The sequence below is a fragment of the Arachis ipaensis genome, chromosome B04, assembly GCF_000816755.2.
Source record: "Arachis ipaensis cultivar K30076 chromosome B04, Araip1.1, whole genome shotgun sequence".
In the NCBI taxonomy this organism is placed as follows: domain Eukaryota; kingdom Viridiplantae; phylum Streptophyta; class Magnoliopsida; order Fabales; family Fabaceae; genus Arachis; species Arachis ipaensis.
This window is the reverse complement of record NC_029788.2, coordinates 80,329,138-80,346,389: the sequence shown is the minus strand read 5'-3', so window position 1 is coordinate 80,346,389 and position 17,252 is coordinate 80,329,138. Positions and strand designations below refer to the sequence as shown.

At 34.8% G+C, this 17,252-nt stretch overlaps 2 long non-coding RNA genes across 8 annotated transcripts; one reads left to right on the top strand and one right to left on the bottom strand.

Annotated features, from left to right (window-relative positions):
• LOC107637856 lies at positions 1,272-2,178 on the bottom strand. The gene is made up of 2 exons (XR_002361238.1): positions 1,766-2,178; positions 1,272-1,679 (listed from the first exon to the last, which is right to left on the bottom strand). It is a non-coding gene; the product is annotated as an uncharacterized LOC107637856 (long non-coding RNA).
• LOC107639460 lies at positions 5,423-8,795 on the top strand. 7 transcript variants are annotated; one of them, XR_002361234.1, is made up of 7 exons: positions 5,427-5,712; positions 6,292-6,418; positions 6,701-6,761; positions 7,086-7,136; positions 7,332-7,419; positions 8,214-8,348; positions 8,566-8,795. It is a non-coding gene; the product is annotated as an uncharacterized LOC107639460 (long non-coding RNA). The 7 variants fall into 7 exon arrangements; XR_002361232.1 differs by having other exon boundaries at positions 5,428-5,712; positions 6,695-6,761; XR_002361233.1 differs by having other exon boundaries at positions 5,423-5,712; positions 6,292-6,761; positions 7,086-7,131.

Here is a 17,252-nt window from a genome sequence, read left to right as displayed (position 1 = left end):
TGAAAAATATTTTATTTATTGAAATAAATAATTTTAAAAATTATTATAAAAATACATAGGATTACTTATCTCGTTTACGGTGTAAATGAGATAAGACAGTGTAAACAAGATATGTGCAAGCTTATCTCGTTTACACTGTAAACGAGATAAGACTGGGACATGCCTATATATAAATATAGTTTACAGCAACGTTCTGGGCTCCATTTCCAACCTTTTCACCACTTTCTCGTCTCTTCTATCCCTTTCTGACCTATTATTATTAAGTAAGACGAAGATGGCACACGCATATGCATGTGATCCGGACATTAATAGGCTAAACGGACATGGTACTACATCGAGGCAGCAAACTTTGCGGTTAGTTTTATTATCTTGACATTTCTGTTATTCCATATATGTATAGCCATGGTTAGGATACTTGCCAAAAATTAGAACACAATTTGTGTCGTTAGCAACAGATCACTGATAGGGTATAATTTTAGGAATGTAGTTATCATTTTTCTATAACTAAGTTGTTAACTACAAAATTATTAATTTAGATATTAAATGCTTTGGTACATGTTTTTCAACTGTTGAAGTTAGTTTATTGGTTACACATTTTTTAATTTATTAATTTAGTTATTAACTATCCAAGTTTAATAATTAGACTACTAAGTTAAAGTTTGATAATTAGATTATTAATTACTTTACTGAATGTGTTTATTTTAAGTAACGTCTTGAAGAAATGTCTATTAATTAAGTAAGTACATATTAACGTAAAATGTTTTATTGATATAACTTCAGTTAGTACATATCACTACATTTACCGGCAATTAGACATTAGCCGTCTTATGCTTCGCCGCTAAAAGGTTTTAGTGGCAATTATAACATTGCCGGTAAAGACCTTTTTAATGGCCACAAAAAGTATATACCTATTAGTGGCCATTTTCTTGGCAATTTATATAGCCACAAAAAATAATTCTAAAATTGCAATGTTATTCATTTTTAGCAGCTATTACTATTGCCGCTAAAATCCATTTTACTGGCAATTGATATTGCCACTAAAAATAATTTTAAAATTGTAATGTTATTTACTTTTAATTGCCATTATTATTGCCGCTAAATCTTAAGACTTTTTTTAGTTATATTATACTCATTTTCTTAAAAGCAACAAACTACCTTTTTTTTCTAAAATCTCATTTATTTGTGCTAACAATTATTATTATTATGCATAATATAAATATATTAAAATTAATTACAACAAAATGAGATATTTTATTAAATTCAAAATATTAATACACAAATTTTTCTTGAAAAATAATAAATCATGATACAAATCTAAACAACAAAAAATGTCTATATAAGTATTTAAATGAGTTAAAGACATCAACTAATTTTCGTTGACGAAACTTGTCCTCTTTTTCAACTTTCTTATGCAACTAATCCGGATGAGCTATCCGAGAAACAGGATTTGTAATCTGTAAGTATTAAACTCCTAAAAAAATATATGAAAAATATAAAAATCAATTACTTCAATATGCCCAAAGGAAAATTTAAAACCTTTTGCATGGCTGCGGGAATTGTGACATTTTTTTGAATTGCTGAAGAAAGCCACTGCTTGTAGTAGAACCAGTCAACTATGGACCGAATGCCAACATCTAATGAGGCCTTGCAACATCTTCGAACATTGTACTTCATTACTTCTGCAAACATTATGCAAATGCTTCCTTGTTTAAAATACAAAGAAGAATAGAATTGTTATTTATTAATCATAAACAAGACATTTTACCAGCTTTTGTTTCAAATAGTCTGGGCATTCAACCTAGTATACCGTGTAACTTGGTACCAAATTTTCATAGAACTTCCTGGCATAATGAACCTGCAAGAATTAAATGACACCTACAAAAATTAAATTTAATTCAGGTTCCTTCAACGGAGGAACAAGACAGCAATTCCAAAATTTCCTACCAAACTAGTTGAAAAATTTCTAAGATGTAGTTCGGCAAATTTTACCCACCCAACTCCTATCAAAATATCGAAAACAAACACAAACAATAACAAACACTAAGATAAATTCATTCCCTGAAATGCCTACTACTTCCGGTAGCTAAGCATAAATATTGGTAATCATCCTTAATAATTATATTCACATTATTGATTATACTTCATCAAATAACATAGTAAACTAGAAGGAGGCGAAGAAAGATCATGCCAGCTAGTCGAAAGACGTTTTTCACCTTCTTGGGAACGTCCCTGATTGGCGTCGACATGCCAGGAAGGTTCGAGAGGACACTCGACGGCTTGCTGGGAGGGAGAGGGGTGCCATAGAGCGTGGAGCAGGCACAGGGGCTAGGAGGGAGAGAGGGTCAGGCCTCGCTGGGAGCGGTTGGATATGGAGTCTGAGGAAGAGGCCGAGTTCGACAGACATGAGGAGCACATGGACATCCCACCAGGCGGCAATGATTCACCCCTACCACCACCATCGCCTCTACCTCCCTCACCACGTGATCATCTGGTTTAGGAGCACAGCAGCACCGGGCTGTCTGGGACACCTCACCCCCGACTGGCATGATGTCGGGTTGTCCAGCAACTATCACGGGGAGTAGATGGTTGAGGAGATTTGGTTCGAGGATGCATTTCAGCTTCATACCACTGACCAGGCCTCGATGCAACGCCTCATAAATCAGTTTCAGACTGGCAGGGAGTAGAGCATTGGACAGTTTCATCACTCATCTGCTCCCACGTATACTTCAGCCTGGATGCCACAGATCTCACCGGGCGCTGGCTCGTCATACGGGGCAGGGGTGTGACTGGGTACCCAATATGCGATGTCTCCGTTAGTAGACTACGGTTTGTTGCTCACGTTATCCCGTCTCAACTGACACCACCGTTTGCACCACTGCCTCAGCCTTAGCTTCAAATACACCAATATGCCCCCATTCTTTACTCTGGAGGTTACTATATCCCATCTCCACCACTCCCTCTAAAGCAGCCAGAGGATCCTTCTGCGCATGGCCAACCTCATGCAGACCCCGGCCCAACCGGCCTCAATGCCAGGCACAACTTCCACCATGTGACACCGGGCATCGACTCTATTACCAAGATTTTCATTACTGATGATGTATTATTGTTTATTATGTAGAGTTTCATGTTATTAATTTTATGTACCCGACGTTTTATGATGTATGCAAATGCAACAATCTTTTGTTTGAATATTTTATAAATATTTTAGTAGTAGTTAATCACACTCCTACATAAAAATGAGAATAAAAAATTTATGATCTAAACTATATTATTAGAAAATTTAATTTATAATTTTTTTATTGAAATATTTTAGATGCATATTTCACCTTCCTTTTATTTCCTATGCTAATCATCCAAATTTTTTCTTAACCAACATTATACTTGTCAAATTCACATGCCGAATCGAAACAACTTTTTTCCACCCCTTAACAAATTCATCGTATCCTTTTGTTTCTATTACTTTTGATTAGATAAGAACGGCCATTGTACTGTATGTTTCACTCGACTGAATGTGTGCCTTTCAAATCATTTGTTAATGACCACGAATAAGGCTAAAAGGGGTTGTGGATAAGGAAAAATTAAAAATAATTATTTAAATGAAGATGACAAAAATATCTTTTTATAAAAATATTTTATTTAAAAGTATAATTTATTTATTTAGTCATATTTTAAACAAAGATAATACTTTTATAAATATTAAAAATTAACTATATAATTCATCATCCAAAAAAAAAAATTTTTAAATAAAAATTAAAATGGGGCAGAATTGAGTTCATAATAAGAATGACTTGTGAAACACACATTTTGGATAAGGAAGTTAAAAACATTTAATGGGATGCATATTGGTTGAGATATTTTGGAATTTGGATCAAGACGATCCTAAAAAATTTGTAAAATGAGAAAATAATAAATATTTAATCATTATTAAATAAAAATAGTGGAATTCATATATAATAAAAGTTATAAATTTAATGATAACTTATTTTTTATTTTACCATTTTATCGATCTTCTCATTTTAAAAGAACTAAATTTTTAAAATTTAAATTTTGAATACCGGATAAGTTTCATATATATGGGACCAATTGAACAAACAATAGTTGCAAATTGGATTCCAAGCACACACAAGATAACTACCAAATAAATGAAATATAAATTATGTAATTAATAAAAAATATCTTCCTAAAGAGAATGATATAGTCATGATTGATATTGTTGATTAGTGATGAGTAATAAGGGGGACCCTGCATTGTCATCACAAAGCAAAAGGGTGACATAATCGAATGGAAAGATATGGCAAAACTAACATTAATGGTCCACATTTGAGGGCTATGGTGAGCCTCTCAGGCACTAACGGTAACACGCTCACTACTCACTACTGAGGGTTGCTGCATCTTTCACTTCCCTCCCACGTGCAGTGTCCCAGAAAATTCTTGTAGGCAGCGTGGTTGAATTGTATCATTTGTATGGAGGAGCTTTCTTCAATAATGGTGAGTGTTAATAAAACTTATAACACTCTCCCTAACATAATACTAGCAATAAGTCACGATATCATTGGTGGAAAGAATATTATCTGAACTTATGTAATATAAGAGTCTTTATTATATTTGTTTATTTATTTTCAGTTTAGTGACTTCTCTATATAGGAAAATTGATCTGAAAATTTTATCATTCTAAAGGGATTACGTGAATTTGAAATTGAATTACGTTCACTTAAATCAAAATCCTAATTGGACATATACTTATATATACATTTTTATATCACTTTTAATGCACGCACTAGAGTCCTTTATAAAAGCAATATGAATATATATACAACACTTTATTTACTTATGTCTTCTAGAATCACATTTTAGAAGAAACTCTTTCTAACTACTTATGAATAAAAAACTACACATCTCTAGATTTTTTTTACTTTAATATTAAAATTTATCTAATAGTTTTCTAGCCAACAAAACCAGCCCTGCTCTCTTTAATTTCCTTCACATGATCATAGTCTAATAGGGGTGGCAACAGGGCGGGTAGGGGTGGGTTTTTGCTCTACCCGACTCCGTCCCACCTCAAATACCAAATAAACACAAGCAAAACAATGTAAATACGGAGACAAATTATAATAAATATATCATTTAGAACATAAAACATAATTCACAATTCACAACAATACAATCACACACAAACAATTCAAACATACAAATAATAAATGTCTATCTTATTCGCCATAAACTCATATGTCAATTATATCGTAAGCACTACAAGAAAAAAGATTTTTAACAACAAATTTTTAGCGGCCATAATATTATTGCCATAATTTTTTTTAAACCATCTTTTAGTAGTAGTTGTATATTAACCACTAATACAGTAATACCATAAATTATAATGGTAATTTAAACTATAGCCACTAAAAAAAAGCTGAAATTTTAAAGATAACGACAAACTACTCTTTACCCCCACAAAAACTACTCTTTCAGTGCTTCATTCCCTCTGAGAATCACACACCATTTTTCTTCTTCTTCTTCTTCTTCTTTTTCATACAAACTTCTCTTCCAGTGCTTCATTCTCTCTGAGAACCACATACACATCTCCATTATTCCATCTTTTTCATTGCTCGAATCTCTTCCAAGTTTTCATCTCAATGTTAATCGCGATATGAATCCTTTTCTCGGACAAGCTAGTGTTGATTTTGATTGAAATCTGAATCGCGCTCTAATCATTAGGTACGAGTTCCTTAATCTCCCTCTCAAGTCTGATTCTTGTGCTCCCAATCTATGCTCTATCCCAACCTGGTGCTTTTTCCTAATTCTTTTTTGTTCAATATACATTGCTGAAATTCAATTGTCACTGTTATTCTGAAATATTCATTTGATAGGATGAATTAGGATTATTAGAATACGAAATTGAGCTTTGCTTTTTCTCCTTTATTTAATGGTTATAGATAAAAGTAGGAGGTGATTATGATTTGAGGAGTGAAGTTAGAAGGAAAGTTAAACCTAGAGCTGCAACATTTGGGAGACAGACGTTTGATTAGTTGGATTAGGTTTGAGATTTATTATACATTTGTAAAGCTGTTTTGACATGGATGAATTAAGATTTTTGTTTGTATTTGATGGAAACCTTGTATTGCATTTGATTTTCTGTATTTAGTGAGTTAAATGTAATCTTAGCTGATTGAGTGTTAGAGATCTTTCCTTCTTTTAATTAGGTGTGGCTTTAAATTGTGTAGTTTTTATTGCTTGGCTCTGTTTTAATTTCTAAGGTTTGAAGCCTTATTCAAATTGAATATATGTTTGATGTAGTAAAAAAAGCCTCTGCATCTTGCATTCCTTATGTCAAAGCATTCTTGTTGATACTGCTATAACTCAGCATGGTATGGGTGATGAAGCTACTATAAAGGAAATAATTTCTGAGGTGAATACAAATAATGTAAGTTGGTTCTAAACTTAAATCTGCGGAACTTCCTTATGAAAATATTGTTATCATTACTGAGATTTTTAAACTAACATGATGGAAGAATAAACTATGATAAATTATGTGCAATGATAAAAAGTGGAACCCCACACCCCAGACAACTACACTAAATCTCTTGAATTTAGTCAATTTCACACCATTGATCTGTATTTGTTGAAGTATTGTTTGGTACAAATTTAAATTCGAGCTATCACATGTTATTGTACTGAAGTCGAAATTTTTATGTTAAAGTATCAGCTATGATATCCTATGAGGATTTATCATTCTGTATGTTGGCTGAGGAAAGAGCAACAATGAGGTAAGACAAGTTTGGTTTGCTGAATCTGTAATGAAGTACAAGCTTAAATATAGTTGTTCAATTTGAAATCCTTTCCTGCATATTCTTTCTGGTCATTACTTCTCATTCTTGTGTGATTACTTATTGAAATCCTTTTCTCCATTCAATTTGAAAGTTTAGTGAAGTTACTTATTGAATAAATTCTGAAGAATTTAAACTTTATTTATCACTTTAATTTTTATAGTATTATTCTTCCTGAAGTAACACTAAGACTTCTTTTCAGATATTTTATTTTTGCGTTAAAGTACTGCTACTTAACGTTTTTATTTCTTGTTTGACACATAGGTCTTGAAATTCTTGATGGAAAGTAATAGTGTCAATGCCCTTCATGGTCAGGTTACAATTGGAACACTGATTCTGCAGATTTGTACTATTATGTTTATATTTCTGATGTATATATTTGACTGGAACAGTGTTTCCACCAATTCTTAAAAATAGAGTGTAGACTAATGCTATGAGCTGATATTCCTTATTGAGGATTTCTCTCACACAATTTCTAATGCAATATTCAAAATCATTGGTTCCTGTCAGGATTGTGCTGTTAGTTTGCTCTTTGCATGGCTTCCAGTATTGGGTGGAACATCAGGTGTTCTTCAAGGAGTACATACGTGACTAAATCGTGAGTAAATTATAGAATTGATTGTTAGTCTTTTATAAAAAGTTAGTGACTAAATTAATTATAGCTTTTTGGTAGCTGTCTCTATTATCTCTGCTATATTTGGCTATTGTGAGTATCTATTTCTTCTTCTACTATGTTCTAATTAACTTGAGGTTGAATTGTTTTATTGAACAAAATGATTACAAACTTAATTAAAATAAGCTTGATTATCATGCATATCACAAATTAAAGTAGAACTGATTTGATGGTCGTGTACTTGTTTATCTTTCATCAGAATCACTAGATCTTGCTATCTAGAAAAAGCACTTTATGTGAATGGACTAGTGATTTTTTTTCCTTGGCTTCTTGCAATAACCAATTAATTAGAAACCAAAAAGGATATAAAGTGGTGAAGAAGCATTTTATATTTTGGTTGAAGTGTTAATTAAATATATTCCATTAGACCATCACAACCTATCGTATATATAACATAATGTTAGAAAAAGAGAAAATTATTCTAAAGACAAACATAATATAAAAAAATCAAGTAGAATATAGATAGCATATATAGGAAATATAGGAGCATTTTTCTTGCATCCTAATCTTCTTCTACTATGTTCTACTATGTATTATGTTCTGGAATTTAGTGCTTTGTTAAGTTCGAAGGTTGCAATGGATGATGATTTAGTTACGTCTCACTTGCAAATTTCACTCTATCAAGTATCAATCTATTATCTATTCATATAGACCTTCCCGTCTCAGTTTTTAACCTGGATTAATTTTTTTAACTGTTGCTGTTCATCCGTGATGTTAAGGTTTCTGAGCTGGTTAATTGTCTCTGTATTGCAAAGATCAGCTAGTTCCATGGAGGTAGATGAACTTGTTTGCCCCAAGATGATGCTTTAAGTTTTGTAGAGACACGTCAAATGCTAGGGAATAGTTTTGAAATGGTGAGCCTAATATCTCCAACTACTAGCAGAGCTCCTTTGATGCTGTACCTCTCTTAACTCTCTCTCTTTCTTACTTATTATTCTTCCCTTGCTTTTTTAGCTTCAAACAACACATAACCCATCATTTAAATATTGCTTCTATTACTTATGTGTACTTATCTCATGATTGATTGATTCATCCCAATTTTTCTTTTCTTTTTGGCCTTATTTATTGCAGCTTCCTCCTGAATGGACCGACTAGTTTGATTCTGGCATTCATCAGGTCACTCCTGCAGAAAGCTCATTTTAAGATAGAAGGGGACATAACAACCCTGCAAGAAGCTCATTTTAAGTTTATAGACTTGTAGTATTTTTTGTTATTTAGATTTGTAACATCATTTATTACTTTTCAAGAGAAATTTGTATATCAATATTTTGAGTTTAATTAAATATCTCATTTTGTAGTAATTAATTTTAGTATATTTATATTATACATAACAATAATAATTGTTAGAAAAAACAATTGAGATTCTAAACAAAAAAGGTAGTTTGTTGCTTCTAAGAAAATGAGTATAGTATCACTAGAAAAAGTCTTAAAATTTTAGCGACAATAGTAATGGCCGGTAAAAGTAAGTAACATTATAATTTTATAATTAATTTTAGTGGTTATATAAATTACCACTAAAATGGGTTTTAGCGACAACAGTAATCGTCGCTAAAAATGAATAACATTGCAATTTTAAAATTATTTTTGGTGGCCATATAAATTGCCAAGAAAATGGCCGCTAAAAATTATATACTTTTTGCGGCCATTAAAAAAGTCTTTACCAGCAAATGTTATAATTGCCACTAAAACCTTTTAGCAACAAAGCATAAGACGGCTAATATCTAATTGCTGGTAAATGTATTAGCGGCTATTTTTATTGTCGGTAAAAAAAATAAATGGCCACTAAAAATGATTTTTTTTTGTAGTGAGAACCACAATAATACTCAGGGGCTGATCCCAAATACAAATTTTCTGTCTACATTCCAATGAAAAACACATCAAGACTACCATGAAGCCTAGTTCAGAGGGAGAGGGAAACATTGCTCATTTCCTAACGAAACATAAGTACAGTCCAGATAGTTTGTCTTAGAGGAAGAGTACGTTTTCTATCACCTTCTCATGGAGGCTAGCAAATGGAAAAGAGTACCCAACCATGCCTTGTGATTAAAAAGAATTCATCGGGCATACAATGAAAGAACCTAGCAGTGGAAACAACACAAATATCTAACACAAGAACAATATGGAAGCAATCACAATACAATATGGCAGCAACTATGAACAAGCTAATATAGCAAGTAAAGTAATAACAAGAACACACTGAGATTTTAACGTAGAACACCCCCTCAATATGAGAGGTATAAATCACGAGTCATCCATACCAATGAAATAGCTCCACTATAATCAAATGAGGTACAAGAGAGTCTCAAATAAAACACAAAAACATGCATATAACCAGCCAAAACATCAAAGCACCAAAGCTTACAAATGAGAAGCAAGAAGATGAAAAATACCCAAAAACCAGAGCTGCTATTCGAAGCCTATTTTTCCCTTTATAGACATCCAATTAAAATCTCCACCCTTCAGAATAAAAACCAAGATGAGAAAAATCTGCAATTCACATTTCACGTCGATCCAAACGTGAAATAATGAGAAACTGCTATTCAAAGATTGCTGCTCTGTGTAAAAATGAAAAACCTATTTTCTCTCTTGTGAAGCCAATTTCTCCTACTGCAAACCTTCAATCAACATCTTCACCGACCAAAATGAAGAACAGGATGAGAGGAATAGGCAGTTCAAATTTCAAGCCGATCCAACGGTGAATGAATGAGAAACTACCATTTGAAATTTACTTCTTTGCATAAAAATGGGAATTCTGTTTTCCCTCTTCTCTCTCACTTTGGTGGCTATACTTTCTACCTCTCAATGACCCCAAAAATCTTATTAGGGATGTGACACAATGGATGTAAGAATAAATCCCCCAAAAAGTTGGGCTTGGGTCTCACTGATGAGCGGATAATTTATACACTTTTTGGCATTGTTTTTAGGTAGTTTTTAATACGTTTTAGTTACTTTTTATTATATTTTTATTAGTTTTTATGCAAAAATTACATTTCTAGACTTTACTATGAGTTTGTGTGTTTTTCTATAATGTCAGATATTTTCTGGCTGAAACTGAGGGACATGAGCAAAAATCTGATTCAGAGGCTGAGAAAGGACTGCAGATGCTGTTAGATTCTAACCCTCCTGCACTCGAAGTGGATTTTCTGGAGCTACAGAAGCCCAATTGGCGTGCTCTCAAATGAGTTGGAAAGTATACATCTTGGACTTTCCAGTAATATATAATGGTCCATACTTTGCCCTAGATCTGATGGCCCAAACTGGCGTTAAACGCCCATTTTGGCACCTAGGGTGGCGTTTAACTCCAATTTGAGGCATATGCACGTGGAAGCTTGAAAGCTCAGCCCAAACACTCACCAAGTAGGCCCCGGAAGTGGAATTCTGCACTATCTACACCTAGTTACTCATTCTCTGTAAACCTAAGTTACTAGTTTAGTATAAAAACTACTTTTAGAGATTCATTTTGTAACTCATGACATTTTACATTTCATATTGTATCTCCTATGGCATGAGTCTCTAAACCCCATAGGTGGGGGTGAGGAGCTCTGCTGTGTCTCAATGGATTAATGCAATTACTATTATTTTCTATTCGATCACGCTTGATTATGTTCTAAGATACTCACTCGTACTTCAATATAAAGAATATGATGATCCGTGACACTCATCATCATTCTCAAATTTATGAACGCGTGCTTGACAATCACTCCTGTTCTATTTGAGCTCAACGTAGTCATTGGGCAACAGCTTGAGTGCGTATTTCTTGGGTTTCTAATCCACGAGTTTGACTTGCATCTCCTGACAACAGAGCATTTGAATCCGTGAGATTAGAACCTTCGTGGTAGAGGCTAAAACCAATTGGCAGCATTCCAGAGATCCAGAAAGACTAAACCTTGTCTGTGGTATTCCGAGTAGGATCTGGAATGGGATGACTGTGACGAGCTTCAAACTCATGGATGTTGGGCGTAGTAACAGTGTGCAAAAGGATAGAGAGATCCTATTCCGACACAAGTGAGAACCGACAGATGATTAGCCGTGCGGTAGCTGTACCTGGTATTTTTCATCCGAGATGAGAGATCCGACAGTTGATTAGCCGTACAGAAACTGTGCCTGGTATTTTTCATCCGAGAGGACGGATGGTAGCCATTGACAACGGTGATCCACCAACATACAGCTTGCCATTGAAGGAAGCCATGCGTGTTTGGAGAAGAAGACAGTAGGAAAGCAGAGATTCAGACGACAGAGCATCTCCGGAACCTCAACCTGTTCCTCATTACTGAAGCACAAGTATCATTCATTTCATGTTATTTACTTTTCATAAACAAAATCATTTTTATCATTAATCTTATGACTAAGATTTACAAGATAACCATAGCTTGCTTCAAGCCGGCAATCTCCGTGGGATCGACCCTTACTCATGTAAGGTATTACTTGGATGACCCAGTGCACTTGCTGGTTAGTTGTGCGGAGTTGCAAAGGTGTGATTGCAATTCCGTGCACCAAGTTTTTGGCGCCGTTGCCGGGGATTGTTCGAGTTTGGACAACTGACGGTTCATCTTGTTACTTAGATTAGGAAAAAATTATCTTTTTGGTTTAGAGTCACTAAAATTGAGTCTTCTATTATTATTTTTTTTCCTTGTTAAAATTTTAAAATTCTTGTTTTCTTTTTCTAGATTTTTTTTGAAAATTTTTAATAAATAGATAAAAACCAGTAAACTAATAATTGAATATTCTGTTTGAGTTTAGTTTCATATTTTAAGTTTGGTGTCAATTGCATATTTTTATTTTCCTTCAATGTTTTGAATTGTATGTTCTGTTTATTCTTCATATTTTCGACTTTTATGTTCCTTGTTCTTTCTTGATCTTCAAGTTATTCTTATTTATTTTCCTTGTTTGATCTTTAGTTTTTCTTATTTTGTGTCTTTCCTTGTTTTTCTTGTACATTTTCGAATTATTAGTGTCCAAAGTATAAAAATTTTTAAGTTTGGTGTCCTTTGTGTTTTTATTTTCTTAAAGATTTCCAAAAGTTGTTCTTGGTGTTCATCTTGATCTTCAAAGTGTTCTTGGTGTTCATCTTGACATTCAAAGTTTTCTTGTTTGTTTTCTTTGTTTTGATCTAAAAATTCTAAGTTTGGTGTCATTTTATTGTTTTTCTCTTTCCTCATTAAATTCAAAAAATATCTTTTCCTTTATTTACTCATCATTTTCGAATTCCTTAGGTTGACTTAGTCAAAATTTTTAAAATTTGGTAGTTTTTTGTTAGTCAAGTTAAAATTTCAATTTTAAAAATTTTATCTTTTTTTAAAATCTTTTTCAAAACAAATTCTTTTTCAATTTTCTTTTTATATTTTTCGAAAATCTCTTCTAAAATTTTTCAAAATCTTTCTCTTTTTTTTTTATAATTTTCGAATTACTTGTCCTATTTTATTATTTTGATTGAAAAATTTTAAGTTTGGTGTTTTCTTGTTAAGAAAGTTTCAATCTTAAAAATTTTAAAATCATATCTTTTTCAAATTTTTTCTTATATTTATTTTCTTACAAGTATCTTTGATTTTAAGACATATCTTTTTCAAAACTTCCTAACCACTTTCTCTCTCTTCATTTTTTGAAAATCCTCACCCACAATTTTTTAAATCTTTTTAATTAGTTAATTATTTTAGTTTTCAATTTTTTTTATTTTTTTCTTCTAATTTTTGAACTTATATTCAGTTTTTCATTTATTTTATTTTATTTATTTTCTTTTTAATTTCGGTTTTCAAAAAAAAAAGAGAAAAGAATAAAAATTTTTATTTACAATCCACATCACTTCCCTTTCTCCATCATGGACCTAAGTGGAAATGAACAGTCCAGAAGGACTCTGGGGTCATATGCTAACCCCATTACTGCTTCATATGGGAGTAGTATCTGTGTACCCCCCATCAGAGCCAGCAATTTTGAGCTAAACCCTCAGCTCATTATCATGGTGCAGCAAAATTGCCAGTATTCCAGTCTTCCACAGGAAGAACCTACTGAGTTTCTGGCACAGTTCTTGCAAATTGCTGACACAGTACGTGATAAGGAAGTAGATCAGGATGTCTACAGATGATTACTATTTTCATTTGCTGTAAAAGATCAAGCTAAGAGGTGGTTAAATAACCAACCCACAGCAAGCATAAGAACATGGAAACAATTATCAGACAAATTCTTGAATCAATATTTCCCTCCAAAAAGGATGACACAGCTAAGGATGGACATCCAAGGCTTTAAACAAGAGGATAATGAATCTCTTTATAATGCCTGGGAGAGGTACAGAGAGATGCTAAGGAAATGCCCCTCTGAAATGTTTTCAGAATGGGTGCAGTTAAACATCTTCTGCTACGGGCTTACAGAAAAGGCCCAGATATCTCTAGACTACTCAGCTGGTAGATCTATACACATGAGAAAGACAATTGAAGAGGCTCAAGAGCTCATTGATACAGTTGCTAGAAATCAGCATCTATACTTAAGTAGTGAGTCCTCCATGAAAGAAGAGGCTAAAGCAGTATCCACTGAACATAGTCCTCCAGAACAAGTTGCTGAACTCAATCAGCAATTGCTTTTTATAACAAAACAGTTAGCAGAATTTAAAGAGATGCTACAAGACACTAAAAATACTAACAAGAATATGGAAGCACAATTGGATCAGACAAGACAGCAGTTATCTAAACAGATAACAGAAGAGTGCCAAGCTGTTCATTTAAGGAGTGGGAAGACATTGAATGCTTCAACTCAAGGCAGCAGAAAGCCAAGAAAGGAACAACTGATAGAGGATGACCAAACCACTATCCAAAATCCCCCTGAGGACAGAAAGAGCCCAAAGAGGAATGATTCTGGCGTTCAAATGCCAGAAAAGGGTGGCAATCTGGCATTAAACGCCCAAAAAGAACCCAATTATGGCGTTCAAACGCCAATGAGGGATCAGACACATGCAAGTGCTGATAACAACCCCCTTAACCAGGCTTCTCCAACCACTTCTGTAGGAAATAAACCTGCAGCAACTAAGATTAAAGAATATAAAGCCACGATGCCTTATCCTCAGAAACTCCGCGAAGCGAAACAGGATAAACAATTTGCCCACTTTGCAGACTATCTCAGGACTCTTGAAACAAAGATTCCGTTTGCAGAGGCACTTGAGCAAATACCCTCTTATGCTAAGTTCATGAAAGAGATCTTAAGTCATAAGAAGGATTGGAGAGAAACTGAAAAAGTTTTTCTCACTGAAGAATGCAGTGCAGTCATTTTAAAAAGCTTACTAGAGAAACTTAAAGATCCCGAAAGCTTTATGATACCATGCACATTAGAGGATGCTTGTACCAAGACAGCTTTATGTGATCTTGGGGCAAGTATCAACCTGATACCTGCATCCACTATCAGAAAACTTGGTTTGGCTGAAGGAGTTAAACCAACCCGGATATGCCTCCAACTTGCTGATGGCTCCATTAAAATTCCATCAAGCGTAATTGAGGACATGATTGTCAAGGTTGGGCCATTTGCCTTTCCCACTAACTTTGTAGTGCTGGAAATGGAGGAGCACAACAGTGCAACTCTCATTCTAGGAAGACCATTCCTAGCAACTGGACGAACCCTCATTGACGTCCAAAAAGGGGAGATAACAATCAGAGCTAGAGGACATTTTTAAAGATGTTCAGCCTGATCTGGAGGAACCAGAGAAAACAGAAGAACCTCTGAAAACTCCTCAGGAAGAGGAGAAGCCTCCTAAACCCGAGCTCAAACCACTACCACCGTCCCTGAATATGCATTTCTGGGAGAAGATGACACTTTTTCGGTAATCATAAGCTCTGCTTTAAAGCCATAGGAAGAGAAAGCACTAATTCAGGTGCTAAGGACACACAAGACAGCTCTTGGGTGGTCCATAAGTGGTCTCAAGGGCATTAGCTCAGCCAGATGCATGCACAAGATCCTATTGGAGGATGATGCTAAGCCAGTGGTTCAACCACAGAGGCGGCTGAATCCAGCCATGAAGGAGGTGGTGCAGAAAGAGGTCACTAAGTTACTAGAGGCTAGAATTATTTATCCTATTTCTGATAGCCCCTGGGTGAGCCCTGTCCAAGTTGTCCCCAAGAAGGGAGGTATGATAGTTGTTCATAATGAAAGGAATGAACTGGTTCCCACAAGAACAGTTACAGGGTGGCGTATGTGTATTGACTACAGAAGACTCAATACAGCCACCAGAAAGGATCATTTTCCTTTACCATTCATAGACCAGATGCTAGAGAGACTAGCAGGTCATGAATACTACTGCTTTTTGGATGGCTATTCAGGTTACAACCAAATTGTAGTAGATCCTCAGGACCAAAAGAAAATAGCATTCACATGTCCATCTGGAGTATTTGCCTACAGAAGGATGCCATTTGGTCTGTGTAATGCACCTGCAACCTTTCAGAGGTGCATGCTCTCTATCTTCTCTGATATGGTAGAGAAATTTTTGGAAGTCTTCATGGATGACTTCTCAGTATTTGGAGACTCATTCAGCTCCTGTCTTGACCATCTAGCACTTGTTCTAAAAAGGTGCCAAGAGACTAACCTGGTTTTAAACTGGGAGAAATGTCACTTTATGGTGACTGAAGGAATTGTCCTTGGGCACAAAATTTCGAACAAGGGAATAGAGGTGGATTAAGCTAAGGTAGAGGTAATTGAAAAATTACCACCACCTGCCAATGTTAAGGCAATCAGAAGCTTTCTGGGGGCATGCAGGATTCTATAGGAGGTTTATAAAGGATTTTTCAAAAATTGAAAAACCTCTGAGCAATCTGCTAGCCGCTGATACACCATTTGTCTTTGACACAGAGTGTTTGCAGGTCTTTGAGACTCTGAAAGCTAAACTGGTCACAGCCCCAGTCATTTCTGCACCAGACTGGACATTACCATTCGAACTAATGTGTGATGCGAGTGACCATGCCATTGGTGCAGTATTGGGACAGAGGCATGACAAGCTTCTGCATGTCATTTATTATGCTAGCCATGTTTTAAATGATGCACAGAAGAATTACACAACCACAAAAAAGGAGTTGCTTGCAGTGGTTTACGCCATTGACAAGTTCAGATCCTATTTAGTAGGATCAAAAGTGATTGTGTACACTGACCATGCTGCTCTAAAATATCTCCTCACAAAACAGGATTCAAAACCCAGACTCATAAGATGGGTATTGCTTCTGCAAGAGTTTGATATAGAAATAAGAGACAGAAAAGGGACAGAGAACGAAGTGGCTGATCATCTGTCCCGGATAGAACCAGTAGCAGAAATGTCCCTCCCTCCTACTGAGATCTCTGAAACCTTTCCGGATGAGCAACTCTTTGCCATTCAGGAAGTACCGTGGTTTACAGACATTGCAAACTATAAAGCTCTGAGATTCATACCCAAAGAGTACAGTAAGCAGCAAACAAAAAAATTGGTTTCTGATGGAAAGTACTACTTGTGGGATGAACCATATCTCTTTAAGAGATGTGCAGACAGAATAATCCGTAGATGTGTGCTTAGAGAAGAGGCACAGAAGATCCTATGGCATTGCCATGGATCACAATATGGAGGACATTTCAGAGGTGAGCGAACAGCCACAAAGGTTCTCCAATGTGGCTTCTACTGGCCTACTCTCTATAGAGACTCCCGAGAGTTTGTATGTAACTGTGACAGTTACAAGAGAGCTGGTAATCTGCCTCACGGTTATGCCATGCCTCAGCAAGGGATCTTAGAGATTGAGTTGTTTGATGTATGGGGTATTGACTTC